Genomic DNA, 8,017 nt, shown 5'->3' on the forward strand with positions numbered 1-8,017 from the left:
CGCAAGATGGAGATCTCTTGGTGGTTAGGAGATTATTGGGAAGCCAAGCCAAGGAGCATGAGGAGGACCAAAGAGAAAATATTTTTCATACCCGCTGCCTTATTCAAGGAAAGACATGCTCTATGATCATTGATGGTGGAAGTTGCACCAATGTGGCAAGCACTAGGTTGGTCACCAAACTCAACCTCAAGACTACACCACATGCAAGACCATATAAACTCCAATGGCTAAGTAATAGTGGTGAATTGGTAGTGAATCAGCAAGTGTTGATTAATTTCTCCATTGGCAAATATGAAGATCAAGTTCTATGTGATATTGTGCCTATGGAGGCAAGCCACATTCTTCTTGGAAGACCTTGGCAGTTTGATAGACGAGCTCACCATGATAGATTCTCCAACAAGTTCTCTTTTGTCCATAATTTTCGCAAAGTTACACTTGTACCATTATCACCTAGGGAGGTTTGTGAGGATCAAATAAAAATGGGAGAGAAAGGAGAAAAAGAAGAGCGAGAGCATAAGAAAAAGAAAGAGTGTGTGCAAAAGAAAATACTTGATTTTGAGGACAAAATTCAAAAGAAAAGAAAGAATGAGGAAAAGAAAGAGAGAAAAATAGAAAATTTGTTTACAAGAGTAAGTGAGGTGAAGAAAGCTTATTTGACAAGGCAACCAATATTTCTTCTTTTGTTCAAGGAAACTTGCTTGAAATCTAATACTAACTCTTTGCCTAGTGAAGTTGTTGTTATTTTGCAGGATTTTGAAGATGTGTTTCCCAAGGAAATACCTCACAGATTGCCACCAATGAGGGGAATTGAACACCAAATAGACCTTATTCCTAGCGCTTCTCTGCCCAATAGGCCAGCTTATAGGAGCAACCCTCAAGAAACAAAGGAGATACAAAATCAAGTGGAGGAGTTATTGCAAAAAGGATGGGTTAGAGAAAGTTTAAGTCCTTGTGCTGTACCCATAATTTTGGTGCCTAAAAAGGATGGAACATGAAGGATGTGCACTGACTGTAGAGCCATCAACAACATCACAATTCGGTATAGACATCCAATCCCTAGACTTGATGATTTGCTTGATGAATTGCATGGTGCTTGCTTCTTTTCTAAAATTGATTTAAAAAGTGGGTACCATCAAATTAGGATAAGGGAAGGGGATGAATGGAAAATAGCTTTCAAAACCAAATATGGATTGTATGAATGGTTGGTAATGCCTTTTGGGTTAACTAATGCACCAAGCACTTTTATGAGGCTTATGAACCATGTCTTACGAGAATTTCTCGGAAAATTTGTGGTAGTATACTTCAATGATATTTTGGTATATTCTAAGAGTTTTGTTGAGCATATTGCACATCTCCAATCTGTCTTGCATGTCCTTAGAAAGGAAAAACTATATGCCAACTTGGAAAAGTGTTCTTTTTGCACTAATCATGTGGTTTTTCTTGATTTTGTCATAAGTTCTAAAGGAGTGCAGGTTGATGAAGGGAAAGTTAAGGCCATTAGAGATTGGCCAACTCCTAAAACTGTGAGTGAGGTTAGGAGCTTCCATGGGTTGGTAAGTTTCTATAGGAGGTTTGTGAAGGATTTCAGCACAGTGGCAGCACCCCTAAATGAAATTGTTAAGAAAAATATGGGTTTTAGATGGGGAGAGAATCAAGAAAATGCATTTCAAACACTTAAGGATAAACTCACACATGCACCCATTCTTGCTTTACCTGATTTTTCCAAATCATTTGAAATTGAATGTGATGCATCTCATGTGGGTATTGGGGTTGTTTTACTACAAGATGGTCATCCCATTGCATATTTTAGTGAGAAATTAAGTGGTGCCACCCTCAACTATTCCACTTATGACATAGAATTGTATGCCCTTGTTAGAGCATTGCAAACATGGCAGCATTATCTTTTGCCTAAAGAATTTATCATTCATAGTGATCATGAATCTTTGAAGTATTTGAAAGGGCAAGGGAAGCTCAACAAAAGGCATGCCAAATGGGTCGAATTTCTTGAACAATTTCCTTATGTGATTAAGCATAAGCAAGGAAAGGTAAATGTTGTAGCAGATGCACTTTCAAGAAGATATAATTTGTTAGCTACACTTGAAACTAAATTGTTTGGCTTTGAACATATTAAGGAATTGTATGTACATGATAATGAGTTTTCCCAATTATATGCTGCATGTGAAAAGAAATCACAAAATGGGTTTGTTAGGCATGACAACTACTTGTTCAAGAATAACAGACTTTGTGTGCCTAGAGGATCGATGCGTAAATTGCTAGTTAGGGAAGCACATGAGGGGGGTTTAATGGGACACTTTGGGGTTCAAAAGACCTTAGAAATGCTGCTTGAACATTTTCATTGGCCACACATGAACATGATGTGCAGAAATTTTGTGCACGGTGCATTGTGTGTAGAAAAGCAAAATCTAAGACATTACCTCATGGACTTTACACGCCTTTGCCTATTCCTAATTTTCCTTGGACTGACTTGTCTATGGATTTTGTTTTAGGGCTACCACGTACTCAAAAAGGTAAGGACTCCATTTTTGTGGTAGTTGATAGATTCTCCAAGATGTCACACTTCATACCTTGCCACAAGGTGGATGATGCAACTCATGTGGCAGATTTGTTTTTCAAAGAGGTGGTAAGACTTCATGGCATGCTTAGGAGCATTGTTTCAGATCGTGACACCAAATTTTTAAGCCATTTTTGGAGGACCTTATGGAACAAGCTGGGAACAAAACTTCTTTTCTCCACCACATGCCATCCACAAACTGACGGCCAGACTGAGGTGGTAAATAGGACACTTTCTACTCTTCTTAGAGCAATTATTAAGAAGAACATTAAGTCTCGGGAAGAATGTTTACCTCATGTTGAATTTGCTTATAATAGGGCGGTCCATTCTACTACTCAATTTTCTCCTTTTGAGATTGTTTATGGGTTCAATCCACTGACACATCTTGATTTGCTTCCTTTACCTAACACTTCTTCTTTAGTTCACAAGGATGGCAAAACAAAGGCAGAATATGTGAAGAAGCTTCATGAGTAAGTTAAAGCTCAAATTGAGAAGAAAATGGAGCAATATGCAAATCGAGCCAATAAAGGGAGAAAAAGAGTGGTCCTTGAACCCGGTGATTGGGTGTGGGTTCATATGAGGAAGGAACGGTTTCCTACCCAAAGGAAATCAAAGATTCAACCAAGAGGAGATGAACCATTCCAAGTGTTGGAAAGAATTAATGACAATGCTTACAAAATTGATTTGTCCGGTGAGTATGGTGTTAGTGCAACATTTAATGTGGCTGATTTGAGTCCTTTTGATGTAGGAGATGAAGACATAAATTCAAGAACGAATTCACCTAAAGAAGGAGGGAATGATGTGAGCTAAGAAGAGGCATTGAAGGGAATTGGGGGACCCATGACAAGGTCCAAGACTAAGAGAATGAAGCAAGCTTTGGAATACTTAATAATGAGGCTCAAGGAAAAGGAGGATCAATGCACAATGGAGGCAACAACTAAGTGGATCACATTCCTTCAATTTGAAAGTGAAATTGGACCAACATGAGGACCATTTTCGTGTGCATGCATGGAGGGTTTTTCTAAAGTGACTTTTGATGTCCTTTGTGGGTTTTTAATGTATTTTTGAGAGTTCAGTATAACAAATACCATGCATGCATGGTTGCATTAAGCTAGTATTAGGGATTAGTGGTTGCATTAGTGGATAATAAAACTCATGCATGCAAGCATGATATTTATTGCATAATTAGTGCATAGTGGATCTTAAGGGATGTTAAATAGGAGAACTCTTGTATGACAAATCATGTAAGTTTGAATGAAAATTTGAGTTTCTCTTTTGTGAGAGCTTCCTTCTTGTTCTTAGGCAAAGAACTAATTTCGATCTTATCAAGGCAACTTGCGGCGATCAAAACTCCATGACTTATCACTCACCGTCTCATCTTGCTTGAGTGTGACGTCAATACCCTTCCCCAAGCTGAATTTCAAGGCGATCTATTTACAAGGTTTCTTTATCACGTGCCCCCAAGTTTTCCCTTGTCTCTGACACAGTACCTTAACAGGCCGAGCATATATCTGAAGTGACAGTGGAAGCTTCTGTCGTACGATCCTCTGTCTGATTATACCACCTATCAGCGATACTAGCTCCTAAAAGGATGTCAAAAGATAATCTATTGTGTTTGTTGCTTGGCCGAGAGGAATAGCCGCTCAGTCGTAATTTCGTCGTCCGCGTGTTGTCTATTGCTGAGTCGTGCGGGATAGCCTCTCGGCCAGAAGTACACTGTCCGCGTGCTCTGTTACTGGGCCGAGCGGGATAACCGCTCAACCGGAAGTTCACTGTCCGCGTGCTCGGCTGATGTCGAGTCTGCTGCTCGGCCGAGCGGAAGAGCTGCTCGCCCTGATTTCTGCATACTCCTCCTTTTGTCGTCCTCTTATATGAGCGTCGGGTGCCCGGCTCATGGCCGAGTCAAAGGTGATACTAGATCTGACTTTTTCTCTTCTCGATCGAGACATACTGGTCCGATTGGTAAATAACTTTTGAACGTTGACCTCCTTGACTTTGATTTCCTTTGACTTCCATCCATCGTGACAGCAGGTTTAAGACCCTCGTCATCACCACATAAGGAAGCAGAATAAACAACCACTCTGCAAAGATTAATTTAACAGGTTAAGTCGGAATTGGAGATCATAGTTTGGACGGGATAAGAGTTACGTTTGCAGGCGGAGGTGCCGGCGACGGAGGGAGTCATCGACGCCGAGGGCGTCAAGTGCTATCCAGGCGTTAGTCCATAAAGTGAGGACAAGCCGGCGGACCGCAAAGTGTCCGAGGACTGGAGGACGAGGCTGCGGAGCCCCTTCCGGTGAAGCCCGATGGTGACAGCGAGACCGGCAATGACAGCGCCGATGGTGACGTTCTCCTCGGTATGGTCCATCGGCTCGCCGGATATTGACTTTGGGTGGTGTAGGGGATGTTTTGAGGGAGTTTTAGAGGGAGTGGGAGTAATATTGATGATGTCAGCGATGACGGTTAGTCGCTAGAGTTTCACGGGATCTGAATAGCCGCCAGGCACGGTGGCAGGAGCCTCCGATTTGGAGCAGCGATCGACGGTGAGATTGCTGCTCCAATTGGTGGGCCCAAGGCGACCAGAGATTATATTGAGCTAAATCTATGGAACTGGATGAATCTTCGGAGCAAGAAGGCCAAATCATATTGTAAAATCAATCAACATCCGTAAGTTTAAAAATGGAATAACTTTGTGAATGGTTTATCTATAAAATGTTACTATTTCACATATAGAATTTTTGTTTGTTGAGTCTATTGTGAGTGCCTATTTTTTATTATTTATTTATTAAAAAAAAATTATAGATTTACTATATTAATGATTCTTCTAGTGTCGATCCGAGAATCAATCTTTGATTATTACATCAGAAATATTATGTGTCCACCATCTATTTTATACCCTACATACGTTATTTATCTATTAAAGTTATCATGATCCATTTATTTTAAGAAAAAATTTGCACATACTCTCTAGCATAACTTTGATTTTACATGTATTTTTCTATCTTAAAAATTTTATTTTCACTTCTTAATCAAATATAATAGACATTAATTTATTTAATTATCCTTTATATTTTTTAGGTATAAAAAATTTAAAAATAAATATAATTCCTCTTAAATTTATTGAACATGATTTTTTTTTCACTGAAATATACTAAATTTTCTTTAAATAATATTGAATTTAAGAAGAATTATATTTAAAAAATCGGTTTAATTGGATAAAAAATATATTCTATTCTATTTTTTTACTTTTTTATAAAAAATATATGATGAACAATTTGATAATGATGTTTATTTAAGGAAGTAAAATTTTACATGTAAAGAATAGAAATAAAGAAAAATTTTACATGTAAAGAATAGATAAACATTTATTCAAATAAATATAGAGACTGCATATTGTTTTTTTCGGTTAATGATTGTTTCAATGCTCATTTTCACAATAAATAGTGAACAATTAACTTCTCTATTACCGATGGACTATTTTTACATCCCCTATAATATAAAACAAAGGACAGTTCTAAATGGTCTGATGCTTTAATGGATTTTTTAATTTACCACAATGGGTTCTGCATGCAACTTAATTAACACGCAGAATCAACCAGCTCTGATCACGTCCGCTCGACCCTCGACCCTCGACCCTCGACCCTCGACCCTCGACCCCCGACCCCGATCTGTCGAGCCGACCAAGCCATGGGCCGTCGACCTCCTTCGAGACTGCGCCCGCGCTTTCGCAGACCAGGACTCCGCCAACCTACACCGCCTCCTCTAGATGCTCAATGAGCTCGCCTCCCCTCAGTCACCCCCTCTCACCCAGTTTAATCATAATTTATCCCTTCTGAATATTTATGAGACCGGACTCAGGAGACCGCTAACGTGACGATTCACCTTTTGCATCAATGAGCTCGCCTCCCCTACGGCGACTGCGAGCAGTGCCCCGACTATGTCTTCCTACAGGCCCTCCTTTGTCGAGCCACAGCCTCCGGCGACCACTGCTACAACTCATCGCTCGCCGTCTCCGAACGGATCGTCTCCTTCGCCTCAACTCGTCTCCTTCCACTCAAGTTCCAGGAGGTTGCCCCGTGGTCCACTTTCGGCCGTCGCTGCCAACAGCGCCCTCCTCCAGGCCCTCGACGGTGAGCCTGCTCTCCACATCGTCGACGTCAGCAACGCCTTCTGCACCCAGTGGCCCACGCTCCTCGAGGCCCTCGCCTCGCTCGCCGACGTAGACGCCTCGCGCGTCCGTCTCACCATTGTGCGGCTTATGGGCGTGCTGCTCTAGTTCTGCGCTATCGCCGCCCCTGCGCTGCTCTGCCTCGCCGACGCTCTACGCCCCGAGAAGCTCGAGCTCTGCGAAGGGGAGGCCGTCGCGGTGAACTGCGTCGGCGCTCTTCGGCGAGCCGACTGCGGGGATTCACAGGACTCGTTCCTATGGGCGGCGGCAGCGTAGAACAGGGGCGTCGGCAGAGTAGAACAGGGGCGGCGCGGCGCTTTAATTAAGGGATTCTAGCGCCGCCGCTGCCCTTAGGGATTTAGCCATTTTTAATTTTAATAGTTTAATTAAGGACTAACTAGTAATTTATTATGAATAAATATCATTAATAATATCTGATTAATTTTCTAACTGGCCAGATTAAGTTTCTGATTCTTACCAGTTATTTTTATCGTAAAAGAAAAGTGTTTGGTGTTCAATAATGTATAGTATTAAATCGATGATAATTGCATTTATTAATATTCTTTATTTTTTAATGAGTTTAATTAAAAAATATTCATTTATGCAAAAATGGAAATTCATCACTTGGCGGCCCACGGTCTCGTATCATTTGGACAAAATAAATTATGAAAACGAAGTAAATCATCATATAGAAGGATATTTCTATCAGTTTTATCAGATAAATTCTTACTTAATTCTATAAATCTATTATATGATAATCAACTCAATTATAACCGGGGACAATTAGAAAAGCATTCAGGTTACTTCATCAAATCTCATTAACAAATCATTAGGTGGTGTCATGTATCACAAATGTCATCATATATATAGGGTAATGATAGACTGCGGATTGTTCCGTGCAAAATAATCCATGACATATCCATCACAGCCCTTGAAATTAATCCAAGTGTCTTGATTTATTTTTTTAATTTTTTTTTATTTTTGGTCGGAGCGCCTTGATTAAATCCAAGCGTTTCAACTCTATTTTTTAAAAATTTTAAAAATAGAAATTTATTTAAAACGTCCTAAATATATATATTATATACCGTGAGCAACTAAAATTATTTATCTTGAACACTATAACCCAAGAGTGAAGCTTGGACCTTAGAGGAAAATTTTATTAGCTTAAACTTATTATAACTCAACCCCCTAAATTTTAAAACCTTAAACCCTAAATACATATAATATACCCCGTGAGCATTTAAATTATTTAATTTGGAATATTATAAACCAAGAGG

This window comes from Zingiber officinale, chromosome 2B (assembly GCF_018446385.1).
Source record: "Zingiber officinale cultivar Zhangliang chromosome 2B, Zo_v1.1, whole genome shotgun sequence".
Classification (NCBI taxonomy): Eukaryota; Viridiplantae; Streptophyta; class Magnoliopsida; order Zingiberales; family Zingiberaceae; genus Zingiber; species Zingiber officinale.